The sequence below is a fragment of the Cynoglossus semilaevis genome, chromosome 3, assembly GCF_000523025.1.
Source record: "Cynoglossus semilaevis isolate Cse_v1.0 chromosome 3, Cse_v1.0, whole genome shotgun sequence".
Lineage (NCBI taxonomy): Eukaryota > Metazoa > Chordata > Actinopteri > Pleuronectiformes > Cynoglossidae > Cynoglossus > Cynoglossus semilaevis.
Genome location: NC_024309.1, coordinates 3,315,683 through 3,343,186, shown reverse-complemented (window position 1 = coordinate 3,343,186; position 27,504 = coordinate 3,315,683). Strand labels below are relative to the sequence as shown.

Genomic DNA, 27,504 nt, shown 5'->3' with positions numbered 1-27,504 from the left:
ATTTTCACATCAGATACTTGCTTTGAAACATGTTTTTGTTTTGCCATATCTCAAGGATAAAGAATGATGTCATCAAAACAAGCAAACATTTCACTTACCCTGATGTCTGGTGTGCAGTTGGGAAACTTGTGTTTCAGATTGGAGCAGTTTTTGCTCAGTGAGGCTGTGATATTTTCCCACTTGAATGAATAAATAGGACAGTGACCGAGGTTAATGTGAGTAAACATGAATGAGACAGCAGAACAGGCACACAGAAAACACCAGCACTGGACTTTTTTGCTTATTTGTACGAATACCTAAGAAAAGCCCAAGTATATATTATATATATATTTTATATATATATATAATATGATGTACGTGTATAATAATACATCAGTTTTCCATTATGGTGCCTTTAATTGCTTCAACTTGAACCTGTATGACCTGGCATCAAAATAGTGCATTCATCCTCAACAGCAACCGTGTGATGCTTTCATGTCAACAAAGACTTGGTTCTTTGAGGAACCTTTCCAGCATCTTGCTACAATTACACCACAAGGAACTATGGCAGAGGTAAAAGTAGTTAATGAAGTATGATTGTTTAATCTTATTATATTAAATATCTAAATGTAGTACAGTTTAACATCTAATATTTTTAGTCATTTCTTGCAGCTGTATCTCCACAGTGTCCACTGCTTTAAATTGTTGTTTATTTCTCATCACAGGAAGTTATGACTGAGCCTTTAGGAATGGAGTGACATGATGAAGGCATTCAGAACCGTTAGCTCACCGTGTCGTTAAGGTGAGTCTGCACAATGACCATGTTACTTTTCACGTCTTCAGCGGGCCATTTTCCTTCGCAGGACAGTGTTTGAGGTAGAAGCAGAAGAACGAGGAGACTGATGCAGAGAAGAGGCTGAGGGTTGATGGAAAAGAGAAGATTAAGACATGTTTATCTTGGTTGGTTCAACCTTGTTACTGAGCCCTACATAGGAAGTATCTAAAATTATCCATTGTCTGTCTTTTTCATTTGGCTTATAGAGTCTGACAAGGTTACCAAATTGCAGTCTAAACAGACATGTTCCCAAGTAATACATTGCACTAAGTTTAAAAAATGCATTTCTACAAAGTAACATCTGAGTGGTTATTGTTATCCAGTTATTTACAAATATCCACAGGGTATATATATATATATATATATATATATATATAGAGAGAGAGAGAGAGAGAGGGTATATATCCAGGCAGGAATATTACCTGGGAAAACATGACCCACTTGTGGTACATGACCCACGGTTTGGGATGCAGGTCAAATATAGCAAATATGTATTTTGCTCTATTTATTGTTTTCAAAGTCACTTCAGTACATCATAGAGATGACGTTAAAATGATGAAGTCCATCAATAACCAAAACGTTTTGTTTATTTGTTTGTTTGTTTGTTTCTTCCCAGTGTATCCATGTCACCCCCATCATTTCTAGACTGGTGGAGAAAATTACCACATTTATAAACCAAAATAAATCAGTGGTCAAGTACTAATATTAAATAAAGGATTCAGTCTCCTATAGACCTATTTCATTCATAAAGTTTCAAAAGTGAATAAATGAACTTGTCTACATCTAAACACGTGAAGCTCTGTCATTCAGGAGTGAAGTTACACAGTTTTGTATATTTCTTGACTGTAAATGGAACCGGGAACTAAATCGATTCCTGTAAAACCACAATTAGTTCTCGTAAATCCTAATTTCAGTTTCCTTCTGAGGTGGCACAAAGGAAGTTAATCACTTGGAATTCCCCGCTTGGGAAAGCTATTAGAGCACAAGTTTCAGTAAAAGCAGCCAGTCGCCCGGCGGAGACGACAGAGGACAGATGCGCCTGTGTTCGTCTGTTCGACTACTAGTAAGTTTTCACAGACACACACACACACACTCACACCACAGTCTGTAGGCTTTAACCTAATCTTAATTCAGTGCGTCACTACTAGAGGCCGTTAAAGTTGCAGCGCAGCTCATGTTTAAATGTCTACTCACCATTGGTCATTCTTCATTCATGTTCTCCGCGAATACATCTGGACAAGGACACACACACACACACGTGGGTCTGGATCGTGTCATTGGTCGTCTCTGATGATTAAGACGCAGTCTCAGAGTCTTGGTGCCGTTTTTTTTTTGTAAGCGCAAGGATTTCTCTCATGCACGTCCTGCGTAAGTCAGTTGTCTCACATCGCAGCGTGATTTTACTTCCGTCCTCAGCAGCGGGGGTTTCACTTTACTCTCTCTAAGAAGCGTATTAAACAGCCGAAGTCCACTTCATTCGACACATTGTAGACCACGGGTAAACTATTAATGCCCATCTTGCAGGTGCAGGACGGACGATCAGGAACCCATATATTGCACACAGAAAAGCTCACATGCAGGGCCACACGTACAGCTGCTTCCAACTGTCAGTGTTAGGGATTGAAGGTGCACCGAGTAAGGTTACATTTTGTCATCTAAAATCCCATTGCCCCTAGCAGAAATATAATCAAAATAGTTGTGTTGATGCACTTGTGAGTGCAATCTATGAATTATTGTTTTAATGACCTTTGAATGAGCCCTTTTGTATTTACTACAAGTGGTTTACCCTGAAGGCAACAGTTGTAATGTAAACAGTTTCAGTTTGATTCCAGGGTTCCTGAAGCCTGATGTGTTTCAATCATTGGCTGTATATAAGAACTGGACAGAGACACCTGGACTGAGCTGCTGGGAAATTACTGGAATTTCTTGACTTGGTAACAACAAGGTGTAGTAATGGTTTAATTCTGTTACTAGTTTTTCTGATTCTCCACATTTCTCTGTATGTGCTGTAGGTTTAGACCAAAAACATACCGTGTTGTATTAATTTGCCTTTGGTTATGCACTTTTGCAGTATCTGAAAAGGATTGGTGTTAGAAGAAGAATGATAATGAATGTTGATTCACTTTCCTCTGACGTAAAAGACCGTTGAAAAAAGGGACTACTTTTATGTAAGTGTTAAATATTACAAAACACTCTTTTTACACGTTGGTGATGTCGGTTTTTGCAAATCAGGATGATTTGCAAAAATTTGAGGATGAAGTTGACAAAAAAAAAGCAGTCGTTAAGTCCTAAGCAGTTGTTAGTGGCATCTGTTTTGTCCATTAGCAGTGCTTCGTCACTGACATCTGTTAATGTCAACGTAACGTTGACATGGCATGTGGCCGTATACTGCAGTCAAGAAAGATCAGGCTGTTTCCTTGATACCTTAAAGCTCATATGATTGCTTGTATATTTTGTAAAGGAAACAGTGAGGAAACAGATATTTAAAGTTAAATTAAGTTTAATTTTTTTCTAAGACTTTTATATTCTCCCATTGAAAGGTTTAACAATAATCTATTCATTGGTATTAGTCGACAGATTCCAAATTTATGTGTTGGTTCTGGAGAGACGAAAACAATAGTATATATTGACAGATGTAACTTGTTTTATTTGTACTTTTAAAAATATAAGTATTTATTTAAACCCTACAGACTGCACCTTTAATGGGTGTCTGAAAACTCCTATATCTGTGGTTAAAAGTAGTATGGATGGCAGCGGAATCAGAATATTATTTAACAATGTTTTCTACACTATAGATCAAAATTATATCACTGAGCAACAAAAAATACAGTATAGTAAGTGCTCTAGTAAAGTTGTTTAAATTTTAAATATTAAATGTGCAAACACATATATAGAACTAGGTGCTTTTTAAATCATTAAATCTATTTTTTATATACTTTTTTATTTTTGCGGGAATTTAGAGAGTCTCTTACTTGGAAAAAAGACAAAAACGTTTTGTCAGGGCGAGAGAGACGGCTCCACACACGCTGCATGCGTATTACTTCACCTATTAAAGAGTGTATAGTGCCTCAATAATGACAACACACATTGTCTCCTGTATTTTTAATACAGTGTAATATGATTTTTTGGAATACTGAAGTTTGTACTAGATGTAATATTACCTCGCTTCCCTTGAGCAAAGTAGAGTGCTACTAAATAAGTTTACCTCACGAGTTAAACCACAATACAATACAGATTTTTAACAGGAATTATTTGATTATGATTTTTCAAAAAAATACAAATGTTGTTTGTAAAAATTCTACTGTACTACTGTAGTGTAAGTAACATGGTATCACAGAATGACATGCAACGACTTGATTACATGCCCATTGTTAAGGTTTTAGATTTTGAATTGTTATTTAAAGTCACTTTAAGTCATTTAAGTCATTTTAAGTTACTGCAGCCACACGGTCCTTTGAGGAACAATTTGGACATGCCTGGTGTACAGTAAAGGTCAATAAATGTCAATAGGTGTGTGTGTGTGTGTGTGTGTGTGTAAGCGTACAAGTCCTTATGAATAGGTGCTTATAAATAAAATGTATTATTAGTATTGTTTTTACTGTCATCCAACGATAAACGCATACCATGTTTATGACAGGATCAGGCTTACACACATCTGACTGATATATCACCAAGGTTTGACAGTGAAGTGGCCCATTGCAGCTGTCCAATCAGCAATGGAAGAATTGCAATTTTAGTTAACAGTATTATAAAAAAAAGTAATCATTCATTCATTCATTCCAAAAGAAAGTCACGCCCTGAACTGTGAAATAAATGGTGTTGATAATTAATTGTAATTCAGTTATTTTATGTATTTTCCATGAATTTGTATGGCAACATGCATTTAAAAATAATACTGTATTGTTCCTACAAACTACAGACTGTTATTGTATTTGAAAAGTTCTGGCCTTGGGCTGACACCCATAATGCGTAATTTGTGCAAAGAAAAGAAATTGAGTAGAATGAGTATTGTGTGTGTGTGTGTGTGTGTTCATGATACGGCAGTAATTAAAGACATTTATCAGATCATGACAGGAAGCATTGCATCGTGGGACTCAGAACGTGGCCATTGTTACCATGACATCAGCCGTCAAACACAACTGTGATATTTTATAGCAAGATGTTTTTTCTACCACACTGTGATTCACATAAAAACTATGTGTGGGTGTATTGCAGATATCAAATGAGGGCCTATTGAGCTTTTTAACTGACATTTCACTTGTCGCTTTTCTTTTGTTCTGAAGAGTTTTTGATGTTGATGCCTCGAGGACAGAATCTGATGAGTTATGGTATTGTTGTTGCCAATAGAGTGCCTGGAATCTCTTTTTAAAATCTTTTTTCTATTTTGATACACTCACTGTTGTTTACATTCTCAGTGCCTGTCAAACTGAGGATGGTTACTGTAGATGCAAAATAAAATAATCAAAACTCCAAATAATCCAGTGGTGGGAATCACGTAGAGTGTTTTTTTTGTTTGTTTTTTTTTGTAAATTTAGCATAAAGTAACTTTATACTTCTTTAAAACACTTTCTGTATAAAATTAGCCAAATGTTCAGGACACATGTAAGATTTGCAAGAACAGAAAAACTAAAAAAAAAAAAAAACAAGCAACAAACTTTAAAATATAAAATCTTCTTCAAAACACCTCAAAACCAAATGTGTGTTTCATTATTTGATTAGCATTACATTTTCAAATATGACATATTGAAGCTCTTGAAATCATTTTCAAATATGACATATTGAAGCTCTGTTATGAATTTGTTTATTAAGATTTGAGTTATTGAAATCACCAAAATATGAGTTTATTTATCTTAATTCATTATCTTTATGTTTAAGGGTGAGCCACGTGTTGGCGTTTGATGGTAACATGATTTTCACTGATAGGAAACAAAAGGTTGCAGGTAATACACACACACACGAAGGCATAAACACATACACACAATGCTCATGAATTCTTAGCAGTACATATGGTGTTCAGGACAGCTCTGAGTGTTGGCCTTTTCTAAATCAAGACAATGGGTGATCCCACAACTGTTTCAATTTGTTTGAGACAATCAATGAAAAGCAGGCTGAACACAGCCTACAGGCGTCCGGCCAGATGTAATGTGTCTCCATCATTTCATGGCAGTACAAAAGTCTTAAAAAGTTTTAATGAAACACAGTGACCTGTAGAGATGTGGTGTTTTGTTGTGTGTCATACCATCATCTGCACAGCAGATTTTATTGTTGCATGAAAAAGGGACGCAGTGTGAAGATCTTTCCCAATAAACAATAGACCCAATAGGTGGCAGTAATGCAATTAAGAGAACGCAGAGCTGCAATGTAAACCCAAAAGAGACAAAGGCTCAGTTAGTGCTTTATCTCAGCTGAGCTGTGGAGAGGACTGATAATTGTAAGTAACAGTAAAGGCTCTTCATAAAAACGTTTGTGTGTCCCTAAAAGTTCAGGCTGTTTTAAAGTGTTTCATTTAGTTTTCTTCCTATAGTAAGGCATTTTATTTTGTTTTGTCACAATTATGCAGTGATTTAATCACCATATGGTATTGACTGGTTGTTCAGTTGTTTGTTTGTTGTTTTTTCATATACAATCTTTAGTCAAATCTAAACCTCGCCTAAAATATTGCATCAATTCATGACCATTATTTTATCATAACTTTTGACTTTTTTAACTGCAATTGCAAATAATGTCTCTTGTTTTGTCCTTCTTTAATCCTGTGTTTTTTTGTTTTTTTTTTAAATTCAATGAAGATGCTTAGTTTATATTAGTTATTCAGTCATCTTTGTCTTATAATTATTCATTGTTAAAAAAACCCAATAAACATGTCAAAGAATAGAGACGTAGAACATAAGAAGACAAATTAATAGTAGTCAACATGTTCTTTTTTCTCAATGTAGCTGTCACCCACATGATCCAACAGCATTTCACAGTGACAGAGAGCCATGGGGGTGTGACATCCTGGAACAAATCGTTGCCTAATATTAAGTGGAAACTACTTCTTGAGACCATTTCCCATAAATGAGACTATTTCCTATAAATCATGTTGCAACACATTTGTTCTTTATTAGGAAGGTTTCGCCAAAAGTATATTAAATGACAATAAATAGAACTCACACAACTATCAATACCTCATTTTGTCATTCTTTTTTTTTTCTTTTCTCTGTACGTATGGCAGATATTAGGCATGTTTTATGTTGAATGAACAATGGGATTTTATTTGTTTTATTATTTCTAGAAATTTGCTCATTTTTAATATTTTTTTGTATCCGTCTGAGGGAAGGTTTTAGGTTAATGTTTATTATAGTATAACATACAGTATAGTATGCTCTTAGTTTAACATGCTCTGCTACTGCATAATAGCTGAAGAAATATCAGAAGCCATGATAGCAACAACAACTCTTGATAGCTATTTTATGGCCTGCTATTCAGTAAATGTATTAATACTTCTCTTTACATGACAGCAAAAACAAAAACAAAGAAGAATGTCTCTGCTTTAAAATAGCAGATCTGTGTTTGTGGTTTGATCATTTTATTTTCATTTGGCAACAATTTTTTTGCATTTGTACCAAATTATTTTTATTTTTTGTTGCATTTTTAACACCCAGGCTTAACAAAGGACGCTTGGTTTTTATAAAGGTCGCCCCTGGTGTATGTGTTAAATTATTAACACATATAATTGTATAATATATTCATGTACTTTTTTGATAATAATTGACAAATAAAAACAAGCAACTCTTTATTGTAGTGTCTTTTTGTCTAACCATTTATGATGAATTCTGATGCTATGTGCTTATATACCTTATATGCTGTCCAGTTTTCTAAATAAAAAAATAATTGATAAATGGAAATACACATTACTGTTCACAATTGTTTTCACCAATGCCACAGTATATTTTACTTAAAGCCACTTGAGAATTGTTTACAATAAAATGTATTTATTTATTTATTATTATAGTTTTCATTCATCATTTTTTAATAAAGCAGTTACTATTATTAGGTTAACATAAACAAGTTTCTCTACTTTGGTAGTTGTTGGTGGTCACATGTCTCATTTTAATAACAAAAACAACTGCGACTATACTAAGTTTTGCCAAAAAAAATATAGGTGAAGGAAATCGTTACTTTTGTATTAATCATGTCTTTTTATCACGCGGCTTGGTTGTAAGTAGTATTAGCATCTTTGGCACCTCCTTGTGGTCATTTTTCTCACATACGTGTCCTTTAATATACTGTATCTGTAAAAGTGACCCAACAGCGACAGTCAGTGGCAAATAGGCTGTATCATCAGTAAGATTACTCTATGATATAGAGTGCTGGATAACTGGAGTTTTGGTGTCAGCTCTCTTTTTCCTAAATGTGGAAAGCCTTGTTTATAAAAGATTTTTTTTAAATTTATTTTTTAGTTTTAAAAAGCTAAACAATACAATACCTGGGGTTATATTGTACCAACAAACTAAGATATTTTTCTGGTTTGTGCTGATGTCATAACTCATTGATGTTCACCCATTTTATGAACCCATTAGATGTTATTTTAAGCTTTGCTTGTCGATGACCAACAAACCTGTGGCTATTACACTCGGTTTAAAAAGGCCATAAGATTGTCTGAAGGCCTTGTGTTAAATCACTGCATGTGGTGAGAACCTATTATGCAGCCATAATGTCTAGCTCTGATACACCACTGTTAATTTGAACATAAAGCATTTTTGATCCAGTTTTCCAGCCATCATGGCGTTTTCTCTCACACTCACATTAATCTCGCCTGGCTGAAAATCAGTTTATCCCCCGTGCTGCCCACATTCAAGCTTGCAGCAACAGCTCCACTGATTTGTTGCCTTATTTCTTTCTTTAGAAATACAGACACTTGGCTGCAGAATTACATTTTTATCCCGCAACAGTCCCAGCTTTTTCAGTGACAATATTTAATTAGCACCACAGCTGGGAAACCTCTCTGATGCTGCACTAGACGTCCTGCCCTCCCCCCAACCGCCACTTTCTAATCCTACCAACTCCACCGACTGCCTGGAATTGTTTTAAGACCTTTCGTACCATATACCAGCTGTGATTTTTCTCTCAGGGTGTATTGTTTATTTGCAGTTTTCTCACCCACACTCATTTCAACCAGAAGTACAGGGCTGTCCAATCTAAAGCAACTTAGCAGAAATGCGGACCACATAGCTAGAGGTTCTCCATCCACAGCTGACCTTCTTGTTTTCTTTACAGACACTGTACTCAGGCAAATCTAAAGCTCTGATGGCATCGTGTCCGAAACCATACTGTCTTTTGACTTTTCAGCATTCACACTCACTCAGATGACCCTGGAATCACTCTCATTATCTATATGTTACACCTTCTCCATACCTTCTCTGAAGGGGCATTGAGGAAACTCACCTTCTCAGCTCCTGAGTGCTCCACCAACCTTTCTGGCTAAAATATTACAAATGCTCATGCAGTACCAGCTCCAGTATAGCCAGTATTTGTCATACTTTTAGGCCAAAAAAAAAAAAAAAAAAGAGCAAATATTACCCTGTAACAGAAAAAAACAAAAACATTTTCATATCAGTAATTGACCCCAATATATTTTTTTCTGAATATTAGAATAGTAGAGTGGTTTTCTTTTCATGAAAATAATAAAGGGGTTTCTGTCTGAATCATTTAAAATTTCTGAATTGTCACAGAAAAAAAATCAGAAAAGGAAATGCTGAATGGATAAAAATTAAAACAAACAAAAACCAAAACAAAAAACCCTCACCTTAACTCTAAGGTAAGTACACGCTGGACAAGAAGACAAACACATGTACATTTTAATTAAAAAACCCCAGTGGTATGCATGGTTTGTATTTTACATTTACTTTGTTTTCTGAAGGAAACACATGTATATTTATTACTGAACATTTACATTTGCAGAAAAATAATTTTTCACAGATATTTCTGATTCTGAGAAATCCAGGTCCTGTGGAAACCAGATGTGATGAGAAGGAGACCATTGGAGAGAAAGAAGAGGGAGGGCGAGAGAGAGAGAGAGATAAATGGAGAATAAGAGGCTAAAAAGAAGATGGAGTGCAGATCAGGTGATATTATCATCATTAAACCCCTTGGGGATCTTGTTGCTATGGACTGTACGTGTTTGTATGGGGGGTTACAGCAGCTAGGGTGAAGGTGGAGGAGGTGATGATGGTGAAGAAATTCACTCCTGGTAGAGACAGTGTGAAATGTAAGCAGGGTGTGGTTTTCTTTACTGTCTGTCTGTATGCACCGCTCTGTAGCCTTTCTGGGGAATAAATCACTATTTTGAATAATTATCTAGAAACAACAAAGTTTGCAGGAGACCCAGTATTATCTAGGTCTCCTGCAAACTGATTGAATATTTACAATAATTCATTAAATAACAAACATGATTCAATCCAGTCTAAAATTAACATATGTTAAAAAATATTAAAAAATACGATTGGTTCTCGATTGAAAACCAAGGCTAGAGACAAAGAGGGAAATCAAACATCACCCTGTGTGATTTAATTGTTCTGTGTATTTGGGTCAGAAATAGTGAAAACTCTGTATTCATGTGTGTATTATGTGTACTGGAGCCATTTCTCTGATTGTTGCCATTTTTTTTTATTCACCAGTAGCTCCAAGGAGGCAACGTGGAATAAAAAATTCTGAAATTATATAAGAATGTGGTAACAGATGTGCTTTACAACTTAAGAGGCCATTATTATATTTTTTTGGTTTTATTTTATTTTTTTAAATATCTGTTGTTTGCCTTGATTTTGTTTGTCTGCATTCTACGTGCATGCTCGACACAAACATTCCGCTGTGTGGCCCACCTGATTTAAATCCACTGTCAGGGTTTGACGTAAAATTCTGGATTACACGAAGATGTCAGTTTGTTTGTTTGTTTGTTTGTGTGTGTGTTACAAAACACACGGACGCCCGAGCCAAAAATAAAGACGTGATTAGTGCGCGCATGTGCACATACATGGGATACACGAGGCAACACCCCAATCCATTGTTACCAAAGGCCACCTGAGGATGGCGCTCCTCATCCTTGCATGAAGCGTTCAGAGCCGCCACAAATTGCGGCGCGCATGTGCGTGTGCACGCAGGAGATAGACCGAGCCGCTTGTCTGCCTCCTTTTCGATGTTGTGTTGCCTCCCTGTCGCTGCGGAGCTGTGCTGCTCTTCTCTCCATCTCCTCTTTCCTTCCTTTCTTTCTCTTTCTTTGCCTTTCTACTCCTGTCTCCCCTCCTCCTCCTCCTCCTTTGTCTCACATCAACCTTCCTGCTCTCCTTGCATGCCTCGGTCCTGCACCTCTTGCTAAGCATCCCGGCAAATGGTTGCTCCATCCCTGGTAACTCTGGACGCAGGACACAGCCAGAAAGCGCACGGCTCTGTTTCCATCTAAACTGAGCACACTGCGGATTGACTTGCGGGGGAGGCGGAGCAGGTAGAGGAGGAGAAGCCGGTCTCTGACTGTGGACAAGATCCTATTTCGGTAAGTCATCGCATTTTAATTCCCAGGGAGGACACCGAGGGGAAGGTGACAGGTCTGTCCTGAGCCAGGTGTCATTCATCAGAGTGATTGCTGAGATGCTGGTTATTTGCAAAGTGTAAAAACGATGCCCTGCTTTTGTTAACATGCGTGTTGTGCAGATTCTCTCAGGATTAAAAAAAAAAGCGCACAACATATTGTGACTCCAGGTGACTGCTGACCCCAATTTACCACTGGCTGTTTGTGCAAAAGTGTTGAAAAGGACAAAAGCACCATAAAAATACAACAAACCATTTGACCCTGTAATCATTTATCATCGAAAACTTTGTCAACTGGAAATGGTAGTTGTGTGCTGAAAACTGGTTCTGTACCTGAGGTTCATCAGTGTCAAATTCTGCTCATACCTGCTGATGCTCATCACAGGCTGTCCCTTCGTCGGTGTGGTTTTAGAGTATATGAGAGGTGATGCAAGGGAGGAGTATGAGGAAGACACCATACCTTCCTCACAGCACCACTCCATGCTATGATCAATAGACGTTTGCAGGAGGTGTACTGTGCACTGGCACTTTGTCAAGGGCAAACAATATATCCAGCAAATGATTTTGAGGTAAGAGGAGGAAGTGGGGGAGGAAGAGGTGAAGAAGGAGGAGGAGTAGAAGGGCTGTGCTGGGCTGGGCTGCCTGCTGGGGGTTCATGTTCAGTTGTGTGTCAGCACTTGGTTATAGGTGTATGATGGACAGTGGAGGTGTGTGGATGGGAAGGGTGAGAATGTGTGCTCAGCTGTATCCCATTGAAGCATTGTCTTTTGTTCTGCACTGCCCTCAAAAATGGGAAATACAAGTAGATATCTGCAGGTTAGGCAGTTTCAGGTAGTCATACATGTAACATGTCAATGCATTTCCCTGCAGTTTTCCGTTTAAAGTTGACCTCTGATACAAAATTGCTTTTTTGAAAATGATGATCCCCCCCCCCACTTATTTGTTCTGAACGCTAACTCCTAATAAACAGCCATTCATTCATTAAACATTAAGCATAAGCATATCCACTTTTTCTTCAGTCTGACAGTTGATATGATAGAATGACAGCAACATTCCATTTACTTTTGTGCTGCACATTAAAAAAAAAAAACTTCAATATGTGTTGAAAATTAAGCCGTTCTACAGAGGACTTCTCACCGTAGCGACTGACTGACTGTTGCTCACGCTCATCTCCTCGCCCCATTTCCTAAAGATTAGCTCTTTTTAAGCCATGTGAATGTCTCCACTGTTCATAAAATGCCTTGTCCTTCAACGGGGACACAGATTAAGCTAATTCACACAGCAGCCCAGGCCTCAGGCTCTAGTCAGTTTGCTGCGCCGGCAGAACAGAACTGTCTTTATACTGCATGTGGTAGTAGAGAGAGAGAGAGAGAGAGAGAGAGAGAGAGAGAGAGAGGGTGTGTGTGAGAGCTAAGGAGGAAAGCTAGCCGACGGTGCTTATCGATCGGATGGAGGGGGCGCTGGCAGGCTTCCATGGGATGGAGTGCTGACGACAGTCCAAAGAGTTGCTGGGATGAGCTGGGCCGGCACTTGGCTCATGGAGCAGTGATAATGAAATGGGAGAGACTTAAGAGTTATAGTTACCCTCCCAGTAACGGTGTGGGGCTGGGAAGATGGGGAAAAATGATTGTCACTGTCATAAATTACATTGTATTTATTTCCAGAGAGTGACACCCAATTGAATTCTGATAGTAAATTTAGGAGCCACATGTAAATCAATTCCCATTTATGGAGACGTAAGGTAAATCACTGATACATGCTCTGCAGTAATACGGAATGAACACATTTCTTAAAGAGACTGCATGTATTTAAGGAAAGGAATATTTAAAGGTGCTAATTGAAAAATCTACAGTTAAACCAATTAGTTATATTAATAAGTCTTAGTAAATATGCCGTACTGGATTTTTCTTAGTTGTGCTGTTCTGTCCTTCAAGTAATGGATATTTTGGATAAAAATAATTTTGACAAATAAACACAGCAGGAGCAGGTATTATCAAAAAAAAAAAAAAAAAAAGAGAGGTTAATTGGATTAGCCTACCAGAACCAAACTAAGAATAGAAGTCGTTATTGTCATTGTAACATGGGGGTACAATGAAATTGAGAACACAAGTTCGAGTTTTACATTTAGTCTCTCAATTAAGTCTTTATTTTTTGTGAGAATATAATTGAGGGATTGTTTGGTAAAATGCAGTGTAATTTAATGTTTAGGTCCAAAGTTTCATATAGCTACAAGATCATCTCTGTGTTATATTTTGCCAGCCATAATGTCCCCAGTGCAGGTCAATGCTGACAAACCTGTTTTAACTGAGGGGAGAAGTAAATTTACTTCAAACATTAGAGGTGCATTTTGACATCTGGGCATCCTAATGGACCTGGGCTTTTAATTGCATACACAACAGCTTATAGGGAGGGTGAGGAGCTATATGGTCTCTGGATTACACACATAAGGTACTGTAAAAATACTGTTTTTAAAATAGCCTTCTGCAGACTGTGTACAGCGCACGGCCATTTATACAACATTTCAGATAAAAAAAACGCTCTGATAGATAACAGTTTTATATTCAAGTTTAAACTTTCCTATATACCTGATACAGCATAAAACAAAAAATAAATACAGACTAGTACGTTTTCATTTCATAATCAAATGTTGTTGAAAAACATTAGATTGTGTATTCTTCGTGTATCATCAAATATCTGTGGAAAACATCAAAATGACTTTTCTCCAGAGAAGTGACGAGCCTTGGTTGCAAATATGGCACCTTCTTGAGGTGTGACGTAAGCCCAGAGGCGACATCGGATGCTGCTCATTTGTCACAATGAAGTAAACAAAGACTCATCTTGATGTTTTCCTAGCCAGACAATTTAGCAAATCCTTTTCTCGCACCTTAAAAATTAGAAGTATTAGAAGGGAGCCCTTGACTCGGCCCATTCCTACGGTGCAATATAACTCGATTTTTGTGATTGTCCGTGAGTCGGAACTCGTATTCTTAAAAGTACGTTACTCACCTACACTAACACAGTGGTAACATCATAATCTAGGTCCGCAATTATGATGTTACCATCATAAGCATAATGAATGCCGCACAATCCAATGTATGGCGTACAACCGGCGAATGTAAACCAAGCCCTCTTCTGTGTGTAACGCTGTGTGAGACTTATTCGTCTACTCTGCTCGCTAACTAGTTACCCCTGCGAACTAGTTAGTGAGCAGTGTGTACAAACCAGTGTTTGCACACACTGGTGTCATTCTACTACCTGCCTATGGTCTTAATGCAGTGTGAGTGGGCCTCAGGCCGCAGACGTTTGATCCATACTCAGCTGACTGATTTAACTGCATATTCATAGACACACGGCACGTGTCGATTGACAGTCTCTGTGTGCACATCAATCAGGGGTCCTGATGCTCACGGTGGTGACAGGACGCTTATGATCTTGTTTAATGATACAACAAAAATACACTGATGTGACACTGCTAATGGACAATTTCACAATATCCCCCATTGCAGTGGAATTGTTACAAGATTGCCGACATGATGCACACCATTAAGTCTCTAATATCATCCTTCTTACCCTCAAGGGGGCCGTGCAGTACACCCAACATGGCTGTCTTATTATCCTTGGAGGGTTACATCTCCCTTATGTTGGTGCTTTTGAGTCAATCATGACATTATCACATGTTTCTCAGAAGAAAACTTGGTTTTAAAGAACCTATCATGGCTGCCAGTCACTGTCACTTAGTATTAGCACAGACTTACGGCAAAGGAGCTAATTATTGGAATTAAAATCAAATTCAAATACAATAGTTCGTCAAAAAGTTCCTAGACAAGAGTAATATAAAAAGGTGTCAAAAAATAAGTCACAAAATAACTTGCTGATAAAATACTGTGCAACATTCGGTGGGATGAGTCAAATGAGATTTGTGCAGATATTCTAGCAAGTACAGGACCTCCAGATTCGATGGTCTTCTGACTCAGCGCTGGTCTTTTGGTCACTAAAGATTTAGTTAAAATATGAATTATGCCTGGTTGTTGTTCAGGCCAGTTAACAGCATTAGTCACACTGTCACTTTGGCCTCATGGAGATAGTTCTGGCTGAGTTTTACTGCTGTTTATTGTTTGAAGAAAAAAAAAAAAACAATGACCAAGAACTCCTTGTTCTGTGCTTGCACTTTCTGCACAAGAACATTATTCCACTTCAGTGCTTCTTTATGGAAATGTTGTTTTTGGGCTCCGAGGCAGCCTTACCTTTAAAATACAAGGAATATCTGAAATGGTAAAATATGAATAGATGTACATTTGGTTAACATTATTACCAGTCGATTCATAAATAATATCCTTAGCAAGTCCAGTCATGCTTAAATGTATCTTTTATCTTTAAGCCATAGTACAGTTTTCTAAGTCTTTAATGCTTTTGTTCTAAACACATACAGTATACGTAGTACTTTTATTAGTATGACTCCTTCTCTGGACACAAGTCCATTTGATTTATGGACACTTCTGAAGACTTCATCTTGACGTGGCATGTTCACATCCAGCTCCTCATTGTGATGCTTCAAAGAGCAAAAGGTCTTCATTCAAGGCCCCATTTATCTCACTGTAATGTCCTTGAGCGGGCCACGAACCCATCGCAGTGCAGAGCACGCAGGCTCGTCTCATACTCTTTGACCTCTTTGTAGAGTAAGAGAAGTCAAGATGATAGATCTTCTTTTCAAAGTGTCAAACAAGTGGACAATGTGGGATTAATACTTGAAATGCAACAAAAGGCTTCAGGGCTGCGGATACTAAAGCTGCTGTGATGACCTTTTTTCATGCTCCACAGCCCTGTAATTGTAGCCTCACCATCTGCTGACCTTCATATAAATGCCCACAGATTATTAGCCACTTCTAGGCCATATATGATACACTGCTCCATGAGACTGATAAGATTATAAATCGACAACGTCACTTTCACCTCTTCTTAATTATGTTGTCTCCTTTTAGCTAATATGATATTGTTTCTCTGGTTATTACAGTATATAACTGTCTGCCTCCTTTGTTTGTGTGCTCCTAATCTGCCTGGTCTAGCACCATGCTCCTCTTCCCTTTGCCAGGAGCATCTTATGCTCTCGTTTGGAGCCCACATATGAATCAGTAGGTAAATGTCTTTTCCTGCCAACAGGAAACTCAGAGACCTGATCCGAGTCGCATGCCAGCCCTGTGTGGAACAGTTAACCCTAATCTGTCCTGCCCTGACGCTGCTATTGTAATTTCCGGGCCAAAAGAGGGTTGCATCAGGAAGGGAATTAAGCCTTGAAATAAAAAGGCTGTGCCAAATCATATATGCGATTTGTACTGTGGCTTCCCCTGAAGGACAGATAAGTCAAAAAAAAAAAAAAATTGCGTGACCCCAGTGCTTTTGTTAAGTTTCCTGTAACTAGACTTCAACTTTTGGCAAAAACACAAATCTGCAATATAACTGACAGAAAAAAGTATGAAGAAAAACATACAGTATCTTATATCTTATAAGTATTCTGCTGCAACTTAGTGTTTTATATTTTGAAACTTTTTCACTTCTATTTATTTGTTCTGTTGTGCTTTAACTTTTATATAGTGCACCATAGGATTTTGCCTTATTCATATTCTTATTTTGTACTGCTATACTCTACTATTTAAGTAGTAGTAGTAGTAGTAGTAGTAGTAGTAGTAGTAGTAGAGAGAGCGTCGCACAAGAAATCCTGTGTCTCGTTTTCAGCACTGGATGTTAGTAAAAATGTTGAAACTGGAAATTCTGCATATTAGAACGCTAACGGCATGTATTTGGGACAGAACCTACAGTGAGGGTAATATGTCCGTGGTTGCTTAGCTGTGACATCATGTCTGCACCTGTCACAGCGGACTAACTAAGCTAAATTAATAATTGGATCAGCTGGCCAGGTCTGTCAGAGTTAATTGAGCATCAAAGACGAGCCATGGCTGTAGCACAGATCATCTTGATTTCCCTGGGCTAAATTTGCCCACAGCTTGGAGTGAGGTGGTTGATTCGCTGGTGTGTGTGTGTGTGTGTGTGTATATATGGTCCTTATATAAATATATGGACCTGAATCAGAATGTCTTGCAGTCTTAGATCACTCTGAGCTCAAGTGTATGTGTGATGTTCATTCTTTTTTTATTGACAAATTTGTTAAAAGTTATGATTAAGGTGTTCACAGCAGTGTGTGGTTTCCCAGCTTTCATGGTCTTTTAAAAAAAATCTTATTTATTAAAAAAAAAAGTACATTTTTTTCCTGGCTTTGACCCTTTTGTTGAAACCAATGTGTGAAAAAGTAATGAGACCATTTCTCCAGCGTTGCCAAGTGGGCTGGTTTCCAATGATGTTAAAAAGGAATTTCTGTGAAGTTGTGCTGGAAAAAAAAAGTACAGTGGACAGTGTGAAACAGTACAGTGTGAAAGTTTTTCTTTCAAGAAAGGCTTGGCAAGTGGGCGCCCTGATGTATCGTCTTATTGGAAGAAATGGAGTGTGTCCTTGTCCACGCCATACATTGTCTCTTTGCGACACGGCATCATCTGTGTGGCTGGTCAAGTGGGAAATGATGTGTTTGTAGGCATATGAACACCTGTGTCTGGATGCAGCTGTGGAGTTTGGTATCTGTTGATGTGCCAGACTTCTCTGGGAGCAGAGACCATCTTTCACACACCAATCAACACGTCGAAAAGGAGTTGACGATTGAAATACAATGCTATTTTTCTTCCCACTACTTCCTTCTACTCTGATGCTGCGGGTGAAGCTTCCGCAATTCCACCCAGCAGGACAGGAAGGACCAGAAAAAACGGGCTAATACCTTTCCTGTCTACTTTTTCATTAGTGATAAGTGCTCGGTGTTACTGATTGTATTGAATAAAAAGAAAAGAGCTGTTGTATTTCCATATTTATTGTGCACAGACAGAGAGTGGTGCTATTATTCTCCAAAAGGTTGAACCTCTGGACTTAGGTCGGCCTGTTTTTGACTGGGTTATTTTAAAATTTACATTTTTTTTTAAATCGCAAATAATGGCTTAGAATCAATGGTGCTGTGGCTCTTAGCCTTGTTTTGTCATAACGTAAAGAAGTTATGAGGAAAAACAGAACAATAGGCAGCCATTGAGGAAGAAGAATCACCGTAGGCTTGTCTCTTAATCAGGGGTCGCCACACAGGTGAGGCAATGCAGCCTGGGATTTAGGAACTGGGAGGCATCAAACCTAGAACCTTCTGGTGGAGCACCTGCTTATTTCAGTGCTTCTACTGTTTCACCTCCCCATTAAAATGCTGCCAGCCCAGCTGCTAGGAAGAAGTTGGACCCATTTCTCTGGCCTTCTAACAAGAGCAGACAGAGAAGACTGTGATCGAACCCCTGACGCTCCGTTAACTGGAACATAACAGCAAAATCTAACAATATTTCAGGGTTGTACCATATCTAACCGTAACTACATTTGTGGCAGTTAATGGTTGAAACCCCCAAAATAGTATTCCAGACTGATGTATTACCCCGGACCGCGGGCCAAAGCTTCTGCTGCTTGTTGTATCTGCGGGCAATGAAAGATGAACAGAATTTATAATTCAAGTTGTTACTGCAGAAAAAGAAAGAACATAAAAAGAAGAAAATATACTGGCTGGTGGTTGGGTTTGTGAGTGTGTGAGTGTGTGTGTGTAGTGGCATCTGTTCAAAGAGAAGTGAGCGGAAGCAACAACACCACACAACAATAAAACAACACTGGTCTAAAGGACAGTTAAAGTGCCAGAAGAGTTTTATCGCTTGTTTTAGTGGTTCGATTGTGAACTATCTTTGTATGCTTCCAGAATAATGTGGTCAAGTTTGGAATTTAATTTGCTGTCATAAAACCTAATGTCGTGTAATGCCTTCAACATCCCCTCTTCTCTTGGTGAATTTTATTTTATTTACAGAATATAGCAAAGGGACAAACGATCCAAACGTTTTATCAACATGTTTTATTATTAAGTCACAAACCACAAAATTCAGTTTCTTTTCAGGAAGTTAGTCTTGCTGCTCTTGTGACTCCTTCCAACTGTCATTCAAACCTTGTCTCACTTCCGCAGAAGAAGATTTTGATAAGAAAAAAAAGAGTTGGGAAAGACGGAGATGGAGAATGGGGATCAGACCGATGTGATCCATTAATGTTTGAGCCACACCTGATTGTCCCGATGTGTCGGGTTTTTGTGTGCAGTTTTGCAATGGATTCAATCGATAGAGAAAAAAGGGAGTGCAGAAGGTGTAGAGAAATAATCGGCAAATATCGAGGTAGAGTGGAAAAAAAAAAAAGTGGGACTTTCTCTCCAGGGGAGGAAAGTCAACATGGTTGGATGCAATGACTTAAGACAGTCTTCTTGGTGAATTGCCTAAGGAAAGAGCCGACTGCAGATTTATCTGTGCACATTTTAACACGTCTAATGGGAGAAAGAACTGGAATAATGTTTGGACCATGAGGTGTTTTTACAAGGTTGTTTATTGATGCATGTTGACTCTGGAGAGAATCAGCCATAGCTGCGCTTCAGCTCCTGCTGTCCACATGATTTGATTTCATTTCACACTTCCTGAGCTAACAAAGACAGATTTTCTGTCCGGCTTCATATTATGCTTGTTCTGGGTGAAGCTTATGTCAGTACAAACTGTATGTGCTCTTTCCTGATATTCAGCACTTTTATTTATGCCCACTTCCTCTAGGGGCATCCCTTAATATTTATATAGCACACCTGACAGCTGAACTCCTTGGTGTCGTATTTTAATGCTATAGAGACATTATTTATAGTTTTTAGACATTCTCCAGACATTCATACAGATAGTGTTATTTTACAAACATATAAAGTATTATGTAATTTAGATTATATAAATGATGGGTAGAATTCTATGACACATTTGTCAGTAAGAATGCAGGATCTCAATTTCACATCTTGATGAAATAATCTGTTTAATCTAAACTCTAAACATTTTAAGTTTGTTTTAACAACGTCTGGGGTTGTTAGCTTTGACGGTCAATCTTTTTGCTGCTTCCTGATAATATCAACCGGCTTTATTTTGAAATAAATGGATGAATACACAAATGGCACCTTAGCAGGAAAGTTACACTACAACATTGAAACCTTGCTTGCCCTCAGCACAGATTATACGATTGCTATGCCAAAATAACAAACAAAAAAAAAGAAAATGTTCAACGTCGAGTGGGTAATTTAATCTAATCAATAATATAATAGTTGGTCTACTGAAAAGGAGCGTGTCCTTACCCCTTCTGAATCAACTGAGTGCTGTAGCTCAGGTTAACTGTTAATCACCATGTGGTAAAATATGGGTACTAATGATAATCACCTTCCAGATCTACTTTCTTATTTCGTAATAATTTCAAAAACACTGAAAACCTTGATTTTTCAAACCAACAACAGTCTTACAGTGCCAGTCACTGTTGCATGGACCTCATTGCAAAAGTATAATAGTTATTGTAGAATAACTAAATACATAGCTGTTTTTGATGCCTTTTTGCCCCAAACTGCAGTGTAAACTTCCATTGTAAGAAAGAAAGGATTTTTTTTTTTTTTTTTCAAAAACCAACTGTCTCTCATTACTTCAATTTAGCCATGCTTGAGAAATGTGTCTTGGCCAAAGTTGCTCAGATCCCCAGTGTTCTTCTTACTCCCTGCACCGAATTTGAGCTAAAATTCATGTCAAAACCTGTTTCCATCAGTTCTTCTTACAGTATTAAGTATTTAAAAAGCAGGCGGCGAACCGAGGGAACTTTGTTAGCAAAAGTAAATGCTGTGGTTAGTCATCAACATCAAATTGGCACATAAAACACATTCGCTGTCCGGGGTTTGTCTGCCCAGATCCCAGCTGTGGCCGAGCGACTGAGGTGCAATTGCACATTAATTTCACTCATCTGTCTTCTGTGGACTGCATCTGCAATGTATAATTCATCAAGTAACCCTCTGTTGATATCTGCATATAAATTAACTTGGATATTGTGCGGCTCATGAATTTCTAACGTCGTATGTAAGCGGTGGCACCGCAGCAGTACATCAGCTCTGTTGTCTCACACTCGCTAGGAAAAAATACTATGAATTTTTTAAGGGTTTCAATTGTGATAAGACTGGATTTTGATGTTTCCGAGCTGACATGAATCCTACTGGACATCATAGAAGAACACAATATGGTCGTCCGTCCCAGATGACGCTCACACTTGCCTATAAAGTAACAAAGACATAGCTATTTTTTTTGCCGTCCTTAATTATACATTTATATTTTTAGTTGTAAATCTACCACCGTAATGGCGTGCAGTGTGTGGCTCACTGTGCAGCTCTGCACAAGAGGAGGATTTCCTTTTTGGTACAGCAAAGCAAACAAAGCATACAAACGAATCCCAGACAGTCTTTATGGAATCCTACAGTGATTTGTGAACACAGGATACCCCCCTCTGTTGTTTAGGCCAATTAGGTTTGAAATCTGCTGGCTTTGGACTTGTGCCAGAGATTTGGAAGAGAACGTCTTCATGTGTCAGGGAGTGGTTTTTAAAAGGGAGATTGGAAAAAAAAAAGAAGATGCAGTTTTGTGCTCATATACAAAACATGCATAAACCACTTCTGTCCTTTCTGTTTCTCTTTTCATCTGTTTTTCACTATAGCCATCTGTGGACCGCAAAGCATTGCAACTGTGTATTATAAAATATTTTGCAATCTATCATTAATGAGTACTGCTTTATTGTTTGTAGATATATAATAGTATAGAAATCCTGCAGGCTGTAAATGAGGCTGCTCTGAGAGGCTTGTGTGGTTTAACCAACAAATATTTTTATAGTTGATTAAAATTATTTTTTTGGATAAGCAAAATTTTATTAAAAAAAGCAATTTAGACTACTGGATATCGGTTATCAGTTATTAATTAATTACCATAACAACCCTACATACCGTCTAAATCTAATAGTATTTGGATGGCTGCCTACTCACTTATGTAGAAATAGGTGATATAGGTGGTCTCCTAGAGTGCCATCTGCTGGAGGGGCACTGGCACTCATTCAATTGTATGTATTTGGCGGGGCATTAATCTCACCGAGGGTGCCAAATTTGGTTGAGCCAGCCTTGGATGTAGATATAACATGCTGTAACATAGTAAAGGCTGTTGGGTTTGTTCAATCTGAAGGACAGCAATGACCATTCCATTGTATATGGTGTTCAGGAACATAAATTTTATTAGTAATAGTAATATTAGTTTTTATTTTTAGTGTTTTGTTTATTTGCTTTTGATGAGTCAGAGTTTTTATTCAACAATTGTGGCTGTACAAGTGCTGAATTTGCTCCTTAAAAAAGACAGTTTATTCAGTCAGTTATCAGGTGGGATCGCCCTGCTAAAATGAATTTTTACTGTGTGGACTGGGGTGTATCGAATCATCAAACATCTGGTAAGCGGACGGCCTGTTTTATTTTGTAAACCTGAGCCCCTTATTAAAAGATCAAACTCGTGGATAAGGTTGGAGGCAGTCAGTGACTTAATAAAACAGTCTTAACTTTTTTTCTCAGCCCAGCACATCAGAATGTAAAAAGTTTCCACAAAAACGTATTAAGGTAACCTCATTCATTCTCTAAGGGGAGAAGGATGGAGGGGGACCAAACAAATAATTTAAACTTCCTCCTCAAAGTCTGTTGAATAATTTTAAATCCTAAGATCTAACGAAACCGTATTCATAGCTAAGCATCTTACTTTGATCATTCGGTGGTTCTGAGCCCACCAGCACGCCAGGCGCAAAGACGAGAGGGCTGAGCCAGGGGCACAAGATTTTAGATTCCGTCAAGTGTTTCAAAGCGTTACATCATTTGCATGGCTTCCACCAGGAGAATGTTGCATGTCTGATGTAAAGAGTCATTTCCTTTTTTCGCCTCAGTGTAGATTTGAAGGGTATGTGAAATGGCTGTTTTTTTTGAAGGAGACATGTGTACACACTGTGCATACAACCGCACTACGACTCACAGCTGCGGTGGAGCACGTGATCCTCATTTTTGTCTTTTTCCGTCAAAAACTCTCGTGAACGGAAACTAATGGTGTCGCTCTTTTAAACAGCAGGGGGCCAAAGAGAGCACTGAGGTCTTCACTTTCCCTCCAGCAGGGGCTGACCGCCCTGAGCCTCATGACCAGTGGAGATACTTTTATTGGCTAATTGCCGCAGGCTAAGCAGAGCCGGCTTCATGCTGTGACTGATTCACACATACACACATCCTGTACTGTGGATGTACATGTGAGGAAAATTCTCAGGAGTGAGTGTATTCCTGTGCCCTGTTTTTCATGTCTTTTCATCACACACAACACAAGGAAAACAGACGACCGGTGGCACCACATTAATAGAGATGGTAGATGAAAGTGTCTATAATTAAAAGGTCAAAGCAATTATTTAAATGGCTGATACACCAGCAGAGATGGTCGGCCCTTAGAGGAGATGGACTCAGAAAGTGAATGACTTCCGGAGAGTTATTTATGAGATTTAATATGAGTGTCCTGTTAATAAGTAAAATATTAAATATAGAAGTGTGGATTGTAGTTCTCTGCTTAGTTATTATTAAAGTGTTTTTTTTTTTTTTTGGTAAAAAATTTCATTGATTTCACAGCTGTCTTTCTTGTCCGTTTCTCTTGTCAACCATTGTTTATCATTGCGCTAGACTTTTATCATCTGCAGTGCATCAAGGCCATCACGTGGGAATGGGATCTGTTATTGGTCTTCTTGTTGAACTCCCAGTGCTACTCTCTAAACCACTTGAAATAACTCGGGGTATTAAACTTAACCCCCTCAAAAAACCAGCAGTCCTTTAGTTCTCCCGAGTCCTGAGCATGTGGCATATCCCACAAACCATTGTTTTATCCAGTCTAGACGGTCCAAAACAGTCAAGAGACCTATGTAGAACCAGGCTGCTGTTGGAGGGTTGTGTTGTTCATTATCACAGATCACAAACAAAATTTTAATTCATAATTAAAGATGAAAAAAACCTGAAGATTGTCTGTAAAATGTTTCCTAATCGTAATGGGTATTGAACAAGATGCTTCATAGATTTGACTTCATGCAAATACTATTATTTTTACTATTTTTGATTGGTCTACAACAATCTACCCATTTCTTATAAACATTCTGTGAGGGTTTTTCAAGAAAGTCGGACATAACAAACATCATCAGAGTCAAACAGTTGTACCACTGGTTACTGCCACTGGTGTTGCTCTAACAGTTGTAAACAAAGCCAAGCGTTAGAAGTAGTTTATGGGACATAGCCTTTTTTCACCCCCGATTTCAAAGTTATTTACGGGCCACATCTGGCTAATGTCAGGTACATAAAACACTTTTATTTGGTACACATATGGCACGTGGTGATGGCACTTGGACACTTCTGTTTGCCACATCTGTACCCACAAGCTGGTCGCAGCATCAGCTAAGAGTGTGGGCCATTCAAGGTGATACAGATTATGGAGCCCTATATTCTCCAGAACGACCACAGTGTAGTGCTGTATCACCCCCCCCTCCCCCCCCAAAAAAAAGTTTAATAATTAATTTCCTCTGTACAACCTATTATATACAAAATATTTATTGTAGTGTCTGGGGAATATTTTATTAGAAAGTCAAATATAACCACATACTGCATATTGATTTCCTAATGACTCACTATTAAATAGCGAGATATGTGAAAATCACATTTGGTGGTAATTCAGTATTGGAATTAGCTCATGACATCATCAGTGAAATATGGCATTACTGAAAGAAAATAATAAGTATAACCTTTTGTTAATTGTTTGACCAAATACCTGTTTGGTTGTTTTCATACTTCGTTCCCACCTCACACTGTAACCTCTGGTCCTCTTTCTCTTTCTCTGGTAAATGCCAACTGCTGTGATGAGTAGATGGAGCTCTGTTTGTATTGACGATCACATGTCACTCGCCAAGACAATTATGCAGTTTATTGCTGTATCAATATTTTGACCCAGCCTTAAAATTGAGTTAGGATAATTTGCATCCGGGCTGAAATTCATCATACCTCATTAGAGTTTTTTTTGTGTGTGTGTGTGTGTGTGTGTCCACGTCTAAGTTAATAGCCTGGGATGGATGACAATATGCCACAGTGTGTTAGGTTGACCTCAGTGATGGGAGTTCACATCCCTGCAGGACTGAACAATTCACTCAGGTCCTATACAGCCTAAAAACCTGGTTTCACCTCTAAAGAGGGAAAATGAATTATTTTTTTCTGAATGAATGCAGAAGCAACGTGGGTTTGGCATGAGGCAGTCTTGGTCATGATTCTGTTTAATTTATGTGCATTTAAATGATGCTGGATTTAATGGCTTTCCCCCTCCTGTGTGTGGGTGTCTGCAGAGAAATCATGAGTCAGGATTTGTGCAGAAACTATTTTTTTTTTGTTGCTTTTTTTTGAGGTCAGGAACAGCTTTCCAAGTCTGGCTTTTAATTTGAAGGAATACGTTTGTTTGGATGTGTGGACACATACAGTACACATAAAGTCAGACGGACTAAGCAGCCACCCGAAGGCCTTTTGGCTCTATTGTTTTCCCTGTCCTTCAGTTATAACAACGATTAACACAGTGGAACTCTTCTGTGACACCCAGGGGCTTTGGACCCACAGTCAATGTGCACTGGATGCCTTACACTCCTTCTCTCTCACACTTGCCCATCGTCCTTCTGACATACACACACACACACAAGGACGTGTTCAGGCGTCCTACACACAGTTGCAATTATGGCCTGTGTGTTATTGTGCATACGTGTGTTTTTGTGTACAGTATAATGCACCAATACATGTGGAATGTGTTTAGCGGCTGATAAGGAGAACAGGACAATAACGTTTAAACAGAAATGCCAGCACAGCGACAATTCTTTCACGGAGCCTTTCTCTGCACATTTCAGTGCACACATGCACGTCCACGTGCACGATCACACTCAGGCTGGACACAGAGTTTAGTTATATATTTCTTTTGATAATGCAGATAAACTATTGTCGTACAGCAGATAAAAAAACAGAAAACAACAACAGATACCTTTTGATATGCAAAGTTTAACATCACACAATTGCTAAAGGAATTCACATGTTACATTTGCTGCCATACAATTTTTCCATTAACAGAAGATGATTGTCTTCAAAGACGACACATGACAGCTACACGTTAAAGAATGAAACAATAACAGGGGAGAAGAAAGACGGAGGAGGGGGCACAGGCTGGTAGGTGGAATGGCGAATAGTGGGAGGGACTGAGAAAAGGAAGGATAGTGGGAGAGTGAGAGGATGACATCATGCTGATAGAACTGTGGCAGCAGGGTCTCAGTGGGATCCCCCCTCCTCTCACACAATGTATGGCATCTCCCTGGGATCAAACACACGCAGCAGGAAGACGCAGCTGTGAGCAGCTGGAGGAGCGGGGAGATAACATCCAAACCTTTTATCCCAGCTGTCAGTTACATGTGCGTCTGATTGTCAACTGTTCGCATGTAGATTACAAATTGAGATTATGGCAGTCATCTTTTCAAAAAGCCTTCACTACATGTGACATAACGTGTGCACATCATCTAACAACGCACTGGTTTATGAAACTGACTGACTCACTTATAATTTAGTTAAGGGGTAATCACAATAATATCTCATAGTGACAAGGTGAAAATGGAAAACGAAAACTCAGGTTTTTTAATCTACAGTCCCTTTTGATGAGTGCCAGACAATTTTACACCTTTTTATTAAAAACAAAAATTAATATTAGTTTTATTTTCCTTACAAATAAACAACATCTTGGTAACCCTGTTTTTCTGAATACTTGAATGTTCAGATAGTCACTTCATCAGACCACAGTGAAGCGTTTCCAGTTTCAACACCAGGGCAGGTCATCTTCTGTCATTATAATTGCATACTGAACTGTGTTTCCACATGACTGGTTGTTCATTTTGATCGATTTTAACTTGTGTAATGACTAAAACCGACAACGGACTTTGCGACGAGGACCGCCTTATTATGCTGAGTCAATGTTTATTCAGTTCCGCCCCAGAGAACACTCTGGAGACTACGGAAGATTTTACTTTACACCCAGTATGAGCTGAGGATCTGGCAGGAAGACTAGAAAGATAAACTGCATGTGATCAAAGTT

At 38.4% G+C, this 27,504-nt stretch overlaps 1 protein-coding gene and 1 long non-coding RNA gene across 8 annotated transcripts in view; both read left to right on the top strand.

Annotated features, from left to right (window-relative positions):
• The first annotated feature begins 366 nt into the window (after nt 1-366).
• On the top strand, nt 367-6,971 carry LOC107988396 (uncharacterized). Of its 5 annotated transcripts, none has more exons than XR_003049345.1 (4): nt 367-552; nt 705-781; nt 1,431-2,982; nt 5,690-6,971. It is a non-coding gene; the product is annotated as an uncharacterized LOC107988396 (long non-coding RNA). The 5 variants fall into 5 exon arrangements; XR_003049348.1 differs by having other exon boundaries at nt 367-781; nt 1,431-2,759; nt 2,886-2,982; XR_003049346.1 differs by having other exon boundaries at nt 367-781; nt 5,690-5,754; nt 6,748-6,971.
• Nucleotides 6,972-10,776: 3,805 nt separating this feature from the next.
• Nucleotides 10,777-27,504, top strand: part of ctnnd2a (catenin (cadherin-associated protein), delta 2a) — a 179,198-nt gene continuing 162,470 nt past the window's right edge. For 2 of the 3 annotated variants that reach the window (XM_008307473.3, XM_025054410.1), the window contains exon 1: nt 10,777-11,339. The gene's annotated coding sequence lies outside the window, so the exon portion shown is untranslated. The remainder of the gene's footprint in view (nt 11,340-27,504) is intronic. The other variant, XM_017031645.2, reaches the window with a different exon arrangement.